At 59.3% G+C, this 10,792-nt stretch overlaps 1 protein-coding gene across 3 annotated transcripts in view; it reads right to left on the minus strand.

Moving 5' to 3' along the window:
• The window catches only part of MAMLD1 (mastermind like domain containing 1), a 107,939-nt gene extending 98,551 nt beyond the window's left edge, over window positions 1-9,388 (minus strand). The window contains exon 1 of one of the 3 annotated variants that reach the window (XM_045067998.1): window positions 9,048-9,386. The gene's annotated coding sequence lies outside the window, so the exon portion shown is untranslated. Of the gene's footprint in view, window positions 1-9,047 lie in introns of all 3 variants that reach the window. The other 2 variants (XM_045067997.1, XM_045067999.1) reach the window with 2 other exon arrangements.
• Between the last annotated feature and the right edge of the window lie 1,404 nt (window positions 9,389-10,792).

A 10,792-nucleotide genomic window follows, 5' to 3' on the forward strand; every position in this document is an offset into this window, starting at 1 on the left:
TCTTTTGTTACATTTCTCAGGCCACATGAGAAGGCAAAACGGAGAGTGGCCAGTGACCCTAAAGAGAGGAACCCCTGAGTGTGTCCTGAGCCTGATGTCTGCAAGACCATGTTACCAACACTTGCACTTTGGAATCCCCCATGATGCTATTACGCTGGGTGGGACTGGCCTTCTCATACGCCCATCTGCCACCCAAGGACCCTGTAGCTCAGGTAGGGGCAGGGACTTGCTGAAAATCCCGCGGCTGGTCCATGACCTTTGCCGGAAGGCAAAGCTCTTTGTTCCTCCCACCACATCACAGTGTCTCTACACCCGCGAGGTGACCAGGGATGGCCGTGCAATCTGCACAGCCGAAGGCACTACACTGAGGCGTTCTTAGCCTGTCTCAAAGAATCCCTGAGGGAACCACGAATGGGCTTCCAGAAAGGTCTATGAGCTCCTGAAATCAGATGCAGCGTTGCATATTCTTGTGTGGTGGTCTGAGAAGACCCACAACTTTCATTAGATTCCGAAAGAAGGCTGTGACCCAAGAAAGGCAAGGACTGTCCCTGCTCCAGAGAGACAGGAATTATCTTTGTCATGATTTGGGGCTCAGGAGATGAGCTGGAGTTGGCCTCCCTGGGGGCCTCAGGAGAGCCGTGGCAGCGAGGTGGTCCTAGCTCTTCTCCAACCTCATGATCAGAATGAGCTTTAGGCATGGCATGGTGCCACTTGCTGAGGGGGCTATCCAAAAGGACCTCCCTAAACACTGAACACCTCCTACTGGCATCCTAAAAAGAGATGCTCTCCAAGACATGGCAACCCTTACATCCCGTAATTCAAGTTGGAGGTTCCAGCTTCTCCCGAGGAAGGGAATCACCCCGAGACATACAGGGCTGAGGAGGGTGCCCTTGCAGGTAAGGGGGAGGGTTGTGAGGGGCAGGGGCAGGCCCAGGAGCCAGGAAGGGCGAGGTGCGGGCACTGGACCCAAACTTGTTCTGCTCAGGACTTTGCAAAAAGCCAGCCCACAGACATGACTGAAAAGGTCGGAAAGCCTGGCCCCAGTCATGTGGGGGGCAAGGGCTTCAGACCCAGCCCTTTCTACCTGGGTACCACCTTCCCGAAAGGGTGTGGTGAGGATGGGAGAGACGTCAGCTTCTAGTTCTCTACTTCCGGGGTGACATGTGATGTAGAAGGCAAAGTGCCCCACAGGAAAAGTCCGGCTGACCTGGTCAGCCTCCGCTGTGGACTCAAAAACACGACTGGGCACTGGCAGCCAAGGACGCTTTGAGAGCCTCCAGCCCTGGGTCCGAGAAGCCAGCCATCCTGGCCGTCCCAGGGAGGGGAACAGCCTCTGGCTCCCACACCCACTGCCACTGTTCGGCTGTTTGGCGAGAGAGGACGGAGAGTGTTGTAGGGCTGCCAAAGGGCAGTCCCTCGGGAGGGATGCACGGAGGAGAGAGAGAAGTCTGCTGGGAGGCTCCTGTTGCGGGAGGGGGGGTGAGCCCTGGGGAATAGACCTGGGGGAGACTCCAGCTTGACCTCACCTGGGCTACGGGCGCAGCGCCCGCCGCCCCGCCTCCGAGAGCGGCAGGGCAGGGCCCCGTCCCCCTCCAGGGCGACTCAAGGGGCCAAGGCCAGGTGGCAGGAGGGGTGGCAGGAGGGCCCTGACACTGTGGAGGAGTGTCCTCCACAGTGTCAGGGCTGTGGCAGCCATTGAGCCGCTAATGCTCTTTACCCCACAGCTGGGGCATCCCTAGAAACAACCGGATTGCTCACTTTCATTCAAACAGCAGCGTGATTGTTCTAGCACCAAGTGTGTCAGATCTGACTCCATCATATCCCCCAAATTAATTTTCGAGCGGTGGCGAAATGAAATGGCATACTTCCTTGAGCTTTTGTTACAACATGTTCGTGCAGCAAACTGAGAAGCAAATGTAGTAATTAGAGGTTAAATTAATCCTTGACAGACAAGCAGCTTAGAAACACTGTGGCCTCCTCCCCGAACCCAGCGTCACGCATGCCAGTCTCTCACGTGACGCTGGCAGGCGCGCCACAACTACTGTTCCACTTAAAACTCCAAGGTCGGCGCTGCAACTTCCAGAGGCGGATACTAACACAGAGATCTCATTAGGAGCAAAACCCAAACAATCCCCCAAACAGCCAACAGAGCCCACCCAGCCGAGCCCTCCAAGGGGCTGGCTGCCCGACTCTTGACTCTCCATCAGCAACTTAAAAACAAGAGGAGACACACTCCTTTCTGAGGCTCTGAGGCCCGGGCACCCCACTGCCCCTTAACTTACAACCTGCCCTCTTGGCTCCCTGCGACTTGGAACTCGGATTGTAATCCGCCCCTGCGCCTTCCTAACAGGGCTCCTAAGCAGTGCACCACGTTCCCCCCACCCCCACATTCGCTCTCCCTCAAAAGGAGAGTCCTGCGCGCCCACAGCAGATGCGCGAAGGGGGTGTTCTGGACTCAGATGGTTGAGGGAGAGTCAGGGTCCCCTCAGTAAAGTCAGGCCTCTCCCCTCTCTGGGCCTCACTCTCCTCTTCTGTAAAGTCACAGGACTCTACTCTCCTAGCTAGAACATTGTGCATCCTTTACTGTAGGAGTCTGGAACCATGTGCAGGCACTGTAGGCAACAGACTAATGGGGCCACATAAAGCAAGGCAGAGCAGATTCCAAGCCCGCCCCTCTGTGTCACCGAGCCTCTGAAAGAAGCTTGGGGTGGGGGGTTCAGGCTCAAACACTGGGCAAAATAAGAAAGTAGGTGCCATTCACGAGCTCACGCCCCATGGCATCCAGTGGCCTTCTCTCGAGTCGGCAAAAATGTGTCCCTATGGCCCAGTGTCCAGGTACTCGCACAGGCGGAGGGAAGGAGGAATGACAAGGGCCAGCTGGCCAGGCCTCCTTCTCGTCTGATGGAACCCCATGGTCAGCCCCATCCTCCTCTGGGCCTCATGGACAAGTTCTCAGGGTTCAGAAAACAGCATTGCCCAAACCCCCACTTAATGGTTATTTACTGGGCAGAGCGGGAAGTGGGGCACACTGGGAGGGGAAGGCAGCTGGGCTCCCCACCCTGAGGAAATCTCCAGGCTGGGACCCAGGCTGTAGAGAAAGGGGCACTGCCCGTCCCCGGGGTAGGAAGGCAGCAGCCAGAGCAGGACTGCGCTGCTGTGGGTGGGCGGAGGAGCCCACCCTCATCTGGGCCAGGGAGGGAAGGGGAATCTGAAGCTGGGGTTCCTGAGAGGCCCCGAGGAACTCTTCTGGGCAAGGAAAGTTCTCACAGACTTCGCAAAAGGCTTTTTCCTTCTGGTGTCCCTTAGACCCTGTCTCTGGAAGCTTCTACTCTGGGGAGTCCAGGGTCAGCAAAGCCCCTCACTACGCCTCACCCTGGGAGATCTTTGGAGGCTGCGACGAATGTGATTGCTTTGGAAAATCTGAACAGGTCAGATTTTAAGGGTGGACTTGGGGCCCAAAGGAAATCAGGGAGGCTCTGTGGACAGGGAGGAAAAAGAAAGCACCAGCGTGGGCGGGGGGAGGACACCCGACTTCTGAGCTCAGAAGCCCCAGGCTGCTCATTTGGAAGCAGGACACCACTGCGACCACAGGCCCATGGTGTTCGCACGTAAAGACCATGTCAATGTAACACAAGCGACCGGCCCTCCCCTCCATGGGACCCCTGGTCCACCCGCCAGCGGCTCTGTGGGAATTCTTCTTCCTTTGCCACAGTTGCAACCAAACAAGGACAGGAGTGACAACAGCAACAAGTAATAAGCCTTGCCAGACAACCCCACTGGGTTCAAGTAGGTTCAGGAAGCTTCCCTACTCAGGACCTGAAGATGTTTCAGGACTCAATGTCTGCAAAATCAGACTGCTTCCAAGTGAGCTTCGAGAGGCTTCTTTCCTACCGTACAGCTGACTGATGCTGCCTAGGTTACCCTGGGTGTCGGCGCTGGAAGGGGGGTGATGGGAAGCAGTTTATTGTGCTGGTGCGTGGTAACGGGCTCCCGCTTCCCGCCATCCACCTCCCTCCCTGGCCACATCTGTCTGCTCCAACAAACACTCAGCCTTTTCTGCTTGGATAAGGAGATTTTCTAGTTACATCCATTATATGTGTATCAACATTTATGGCAGCAAGATAATTGCCAAAGAGCTCAGAGGATAAAAGGTCCTCCTTCATCACGCTCGCATCCCCCCCATGTTTAAAAAAAATCAATATTAAAATCAAGCAAGAATTCTTGCATGGCTGCTGCGTCCTCAAAGTTGGAAATGTGATTTTTAGAAAACACCCAGCTGGACCCGGACGAAAAGAAAAGGTTTGACAGTGAGTTCAGAGCCCCACCTCCAGCGGGGCCCGCGTGTGTAGACGGAAGTCCTTTTTGTCCTTGAAACCTTTGCTAAATAGCCGCAAAGCAGCAAATCTGCTGTTAAATGAGTCCTTTGGAAACATGCCAGTCTAATTTCAAAGAGTTTAGATCCCGTTATCTGAAAACCGACCCACTGACTAGGAGGCCTGCAGTCAATAGGCCCTGAGATCCCCAGATTATGGGTACTGGACAAGAAGCCCTCCAGGATGCCTCACAGCCTCCACCATCTCTGTTTCTGGGGAGAAGTTCACACCCGCAAAAGACACAAAGAGAGGGAGCGCTTCCCATTTTTCTACTGTTCTCGTTGGCTCTCTGCCAGTTTTTCCTCCTCCCCCTTCTTGCCACCCCTCAGAATCTCAGCCCCATTTCTTCGTACATGCAGCCGTTTTCCCCAAAGGTGTTTTACTTTCACAGAAAATGACTCTTTCATTTACAAATCGCAGTGTGTTAGAGCTGGGAGGGACTCGAAGGTCAGGAAGGAGGGCGGGGAGGGGGGTAAGAGGAGCAAGGAGGGGATGGGCTTGCCCAAGATCACTCAGCTACTTAGGGGGGAAAGTATTCTAGAACACAAGTTTCCCAGCTCCTAGGCTAATTATCCTTCCAATGTACTGCTGCAGGAAAAAAAAAAAAAAAAGAAAATCAGACTCTTTAAAAAGAAAAAAAAAAAAAGGAAAGATTAACTGCATAGAGGAAGCCCCTCTAAAGAAGGAGTGTAGTCCGACTGTTGTCAGAACCACTGGTCTAAGATCCGTTTCTGCCCATTTCATAACCCTGAACAGCCACTAAGTTTCCTAGGGATGATCTAATAACAGGTGCATTTTAAGCCTTTGGGTGATTTGCTTAAAATGGGAAAAAATTAAACATGCTGGCCGGGCTTGAAAAAAAAATCCCTTTCCATATTGAAAAGGATGGACAAGAGTAGATCTCCTACCTGAAGATGCAGTGAACACGGAGGCCCCACCCCCACCCCAGCAACAGGCTATTTCCTGGTTGAGTTTAAAAATTCAATGACGTTCCTGTTTCAACCCACACATCTGTGTCACTGTCAGCGTCAGTGGCAGGAAAACAGACGAAGTCACCCTTTGCTAATGATTTCCTAACATGGAATTTCCTTGTATCTCCTGAAGCCTTTCTTCTTCTAAAGCCAAACTGTTTTTCCTCCTCTCAAACACATTGTACTGAAGGAAAACTGAAAATGGTCATGGCCGGAAGGGATGATTTCTGAGGAGATCTTATAAGGAAGAGCTGCAGATCTTTGTGATATTTTTAATATGTGTGTGTTGGGGGTGGGGGAGAAGAGCTGCTAGTTCTTCTAAAGCCAATAGGAACAAAACAGAGAGATTTCCTCCTAGGCATCTGGAAATATCTCAGCCCCTCTCCTGCCTCCTTCTTCCCAAGTTCCACTTGGAGCAACATTCTTTTATCAGTATTAAAGGGAACATCCGCACTGTCCTACTGTCGGTTGGCAAGGGGAGCACAGGGAGAGAAGCCAAGTCAGCACCCAGAGTAGGGACAGGCGAGGGGAGAACCACCAAAACAGAAAACAATGTAGAAGCCCTTCTCCTTTCTCCTCTGGAGAATATTCTATTTAATATGCAAACTGGTCATCAAGAGAAAAGAGGGATGTTACTTTAAGGCAAAGAAGCTGATTAGCTGCTCCGGCTGGCAGCAAACAGCTGGTCTGTCCGGCAGGTTCAAGGCCATTTCTGCTACTCTCTTATGGAGGCACCATATGTTCCATCTCGCACATCAGCAGCTTTATTTTCCAATGATCTTGCTCCAGAAGGGAAGCACAAAAGGGGGAGGAGAAGGTAGAACCTGTGGTTTACCATTTGAGTACTTCCTTGTGGTTTTAGATGCAGTTGGGATGGGGGGGTCCAGGACATTAACGCTTCACCTTCGGTTCTAAACACCAGAGACCAAATGTTTGACCAATACGGTCCACTAACCTCCAGAGATTCGAGTGGAGTGGATTAGGGGAAATAAATTCAAAAAGGCACAAATAATATCCCGCCCGAGATTAAAGGGGAAGGGGGAGGCAGGCGGCGAGAGAGCGGGAGGAATTCGACTTCACTCTTTGGACCCCGCCCACTTCTCCCTATTTGTCACTTTTTCTTATTGTCAGTATTCCTTGTCCCAACAGAACAAAACTTTAGGAGAGAGGCGGACAGCTTTGGGTGGGTAGAGGCGGAGGCGGGGCAGGCCGACAGAATGGCGAAAGGTTACTTCTAACAGGTTTAACATTCCTCAGTGCAAGTCCGTGTTCCCGTAAGTTTGGCGGGGCGGGGAGAGAGCAGGTGTAGGGGATGGGGCCCGCTAAATCCTCAGTCCAACTAATGCCAGCTGCCCACGCGTGGTGGGCACCCCCAACTGTCCGGCACTGGGTCCGTGCGGAGGCGACACACCCACGCACGGTCCCCACGGCCCGTCTAGGCTGCACGAACCTCCGAGGTGGCGGTTCCGACTCCCTCCCTGCCTCCAGACAAAGTGGGACCGCGGGGCGTTCGAGGCCCGGTGTGTGTCGTGGTGGGTGGGGGGAGAGGGTGGCTGGCAGGAGGGCGAAGGAAGGAGTGAGTGTAGCCGCAGGGTGGCGAAAGCCTCACAGTCACTGCCGTCGTCTCAGCCACCCGCGAGCGCGGCGGCCGCCGGGAGCGGTGAGGTGAAGGACCCGGGCTGCAAAGCGAAACCGAGGAAAGGGCGCCCCCTATGCCCGCGTCCGGCGAGCGCAGCCGCGAGCTGCGTCTGCCCTTCCCGCGGAGCGTGCTCGGCCTCTGGCCTCCGCGTCCTCCCGCTCGCCGCGCCGCCGGCCAGGCCGTCCCGGCCGCTGGAGCCCCGGGTGTCCGCTTCGGACAGGCGGGGCGCGCCATGGGCGCCAGGAGCCAGGGGCTCCCCACGCCTTCTGGGGTTCCTGGGGAAGGTTTCCGAAACACAACCCCCTCCCCCACCGCCTCCACTTGCCCTCCTGTCCCAAGCGGCTCAAGGCCGCTGGGAGGCAGCCGCCCCCGCCCCCCCGCCTCTGCGTCCCTTTCCCCCTTCCCTCTCTCCAGCCTCCAGGGAAACAAAGGGGCTTTTTATAAAGCGGATTGTTGGCGGCTGCGGCGGCGGGGGTAGGAGGGAGGGGGGATCTATAAAGACAAGAAGAGGTGGGGTGGGGGGAGAAGCTGCGCGGCCTCCGGGAGCCCCAAGCGGCCGGGCGGCTGGGAAGCCCCCGCGGATGCGCGGCCCACCCCGCCCGGCCCGTGGGCACTCGGGCGGCGGCCCGCGCCTGCCAAGGGTTGGGCTGCGCCGCTGCGATGCTGCCCGCCGGCTCGCCGCAGCCCGGGAACACGAGTGCTCGGGCCGCGGGGCCGGGGCGGTGGGGACCGCACAATTCCCACGGGGGTCTCCCCTGGGAGACCTGGGCCCTCTTCCCCGCCAACTCTTTCGAAATTGCTTAGGCTCAGGGAGACTTTGCGTCTTTGTTCCAGCGCGGCCGCCTCTCCTTCGATCGGCTCGCTCGCCCTCGCAGACAATGTCCCGGAGCCGGCCTCGGTCGGCTACCCGCAAACGACATGTTGGCTGTAGAGACGGCACCCCGGGGGGATTCCTTCTGCTGCCAAACAACGACGACAAGCCACCCCAGCAAGTGGAGTCCCTTCTTCCCACGTCCCCCAGCCACCCTGCACTCCCTCCCGCTCACACACTCACACCCACACTCGGGGCGCCCGGCTCAGCCGCACGGAGCTGCGGGAGCGCGGTGGGGCTAAGCCCCCGGCCCGAGGTGCGTCAGTCTGCTCGGGTTCCGACGACTTCAGGGCAGTTTTCTGGCAAGCTAATTCTATTAGTGTCTGCTCAGTCCGCATTTAACCACCGATCAAAATCAGACGGTCCGACCAGCTTTCCAAGTGGCTTCGGACACACTGCATCGGGACAGAGCCTCACGGAGCCAACTGGCCCAGAAAAGTATTTGGCGGCGCTCCGGGGGGCTTCCCGCCCGCCCTTGCCGGCGCCGGGCGCCGGGCTCTGCCGACGCTCCGAGGCCTGGGAGCTAGGAGCGCGGGGGCGCCGGGAGCTCCGGGCAGGAGCCCAGTCGGGGCTGCCTTGAGCCGCCAGCTCTGTTCGGGGCTGCTCTCCAGAGGAGGATTTGGCAGGGGAGGGAGCGCCAGGCAGCGGGCTCGGCGCACGCACACTCCACACTCCCGCTCAGTGGCGGCAAACCGGCTTGGGGTGTATGTGGGGGGTGGGGGTTGAAATTCTGTGCCCAGCGCCCACTGACGACTGGCCCAGGCTCAGGGAGCTGGCATGCGATGGGAGCATCGCCGGTGGCATCCGGGCCGCCAGCAGCCAGGGGGGCACCGGAACGGAGTGGGAGCCTCCCGGTGAGCCGGGAGCAGCCCGTGTGGCTCGCGCCCCTCTGCCTTCCGCAACAGACCCCCCCCCCGCCCCCGGTACTTAACTGCCCCCGCTGGGTTCCAGACACCCGATGGGCGCCAGGGAACAGGCAGAGGCCGAAGTCCTGGGCGATGGGAGCTGCGCCCAGGCCGGCCCGGCCAGTTTGAGAGGGGGGCTGGCAGCGCGGAGCGCCAGGTGGGCTGTGTGCTTGGAGCAAACTTTGGGGTCCCCCAGCTCCTCCGCGACGGGAACCACAAGTAGGGGCCACAAATGCACCCCGGAGCCCCCAGAGCAGCCGGACCTCCCGCTCCCGCCCTCAGTCTTACCGTGCTGCGGAGCTCCCTGGCGGTGGCGGGGGCAGTGCCCGAGGGGCGGGCGGCCGCCGGCGCAGGCAGCCTGGCCTCGGGCACTCGCTGAGCGGCCCGGCCCGGTTGCAGATCACCCCCTGGCTAGCGGCCGGTGCCCCCGCGCCCGCCCGCCGCGGGCTGCTTCAGCTAGCGGCCAAGTTCATGCCGGCGGCGCTGCAGTGGCGGCCTCAATCTGCTCGCTCCATTCCCACCGCCCGGCTCCGCGCCGCGCGCCCGGAAGGTGGAGTTTCGGGGGTTTAAGTTACTGATAGGCATTTCTCACTGCTGTGTCACTCGGGGAGGAGGAGACACGCACGCCGCACACTCACACACCCTCACACTCACGGCGACGAGCGGCTCCGGCCTTAAAGGGGAAGCCGCGCTGCCCCGCCCGCGACCCCGCCAGACCTGAGCCCCCGAAACGCCGAGTTTCCAGGCCGGTTGGGGCTGGGGGCGGCGGAAGCGCGGCGACCACCCAAGGGGCCTCCCCGGCCCTCCTGCCACTCTTTGAAAGGGAAGACGGCCGCAGGATGGCTTCGCTGCGGTCGCCCCGTTTCTCCAGCGCACTGGAGCCAGGGCAACTGGGGAGTGCGGAAGGGAAGGAAGGGCCACGGTCTCACTTACCTCGGTGGCTCCGCACGCAGCGGGAGGCGATGGGTGCCCTCGGCGGCAGGTGGCCCGTCTAGACGGTGCGCTGGTGGGGAGGAGCGACAGCGGGGTGACCGAGGGCTCCTGGGCACAGGCTGATGGAGCTCGCCCGAGGGCAGCAGGCGGAGCCCCGCGCGCTTGGGAAATCCGCACGCGGCAGGTAGCCTTCCCGCGTCTGGGCAGAGCAGGCTGCTGAGCCGTGCGCGTCCCTGACAGACGGAGAGCGATCGGGGAGAGCGGGAGAGCCAGCACTCATCAGCGACAGGGCGAGACAGCGCGCGAGTCTGGCAGACACCGAGAGGGACAGAGGGAAGGACGGAAACCGAGAGAGACACGGGCAGACCGAGAGAAAACGACGGAGCGACGGAGACAGAGTGCTAGAGGGACGCCACGGGGGAGAGAGGGAGGGGTGAGAGAGCGAGAGCAGATCCCTGGAAGACACCAGAGCGAGAGCAGATCCCTGGAAGACACCAGAGCGCCACAGGGACCGGAGTCTCACCGTAAAGTAGCCTGTTCAATCCCCCCACACCCCTTTCCCATTCTGAGCAGAAACTGACCCCAGAACTGGTGGCCGGACCCCCTCCCCCCCTCGGCCTGGGAGGGCGCTCACCTTCAGTGGCGGCTGCTGGGTCGGTAGCACCGTCCCACGCCTCTGCTAGCTGACTCCCGCTCGGACAACCAAGTCGACCTGCTGTGCGGGCAGGGGGACCAGTGCTCTCAGGTGGCGGCTACTGAACTGCACCTCCCCCCCCCCCCACCTCGCCTGGCATCCTCCTTCCCCCTCTCTTGTCCCCCACCCTCGCCATCCCCACCTCCACTGCCCGCCCCCACCTCCGCCTCCGTGCAGACCCAGTCTGTGCTGCCCGCCGGTAAGCTCAGCCAGGAAGGAGCCCAGGAGCGCCAGCCAGTCTCCCTCCCCACTGGCCCGGGGCTGCGAAGCCCCTTCCCAAGCTAGGCTGGACCGGCCCCCTCTCTGCAGGGGGTTATCCCTGGGCAGACACCTGCGGCTTCTGTAGGAACATGAGTTCCTTGTGGACCGCCCAGCGGGTCAGAGCGCGCTATCCGCCCTCTGCCCT

This window comes from Mustela putorius, unplaced genomic scaffold (assembly GCF_011764305.1).
Source record: "Mustela putorius furo isolate JIRA1106 unplaced genomic scaffold, ASM1176430v1.1 tig00003899_pilon_pilon_pilon, whole genome shotgun sequence".
Lineage (NCBI taxonomy): Eukaryota > Metazoa > Chordata > Mammalia > Carnivora > Mustelidae > Mustela > Mustela putorius.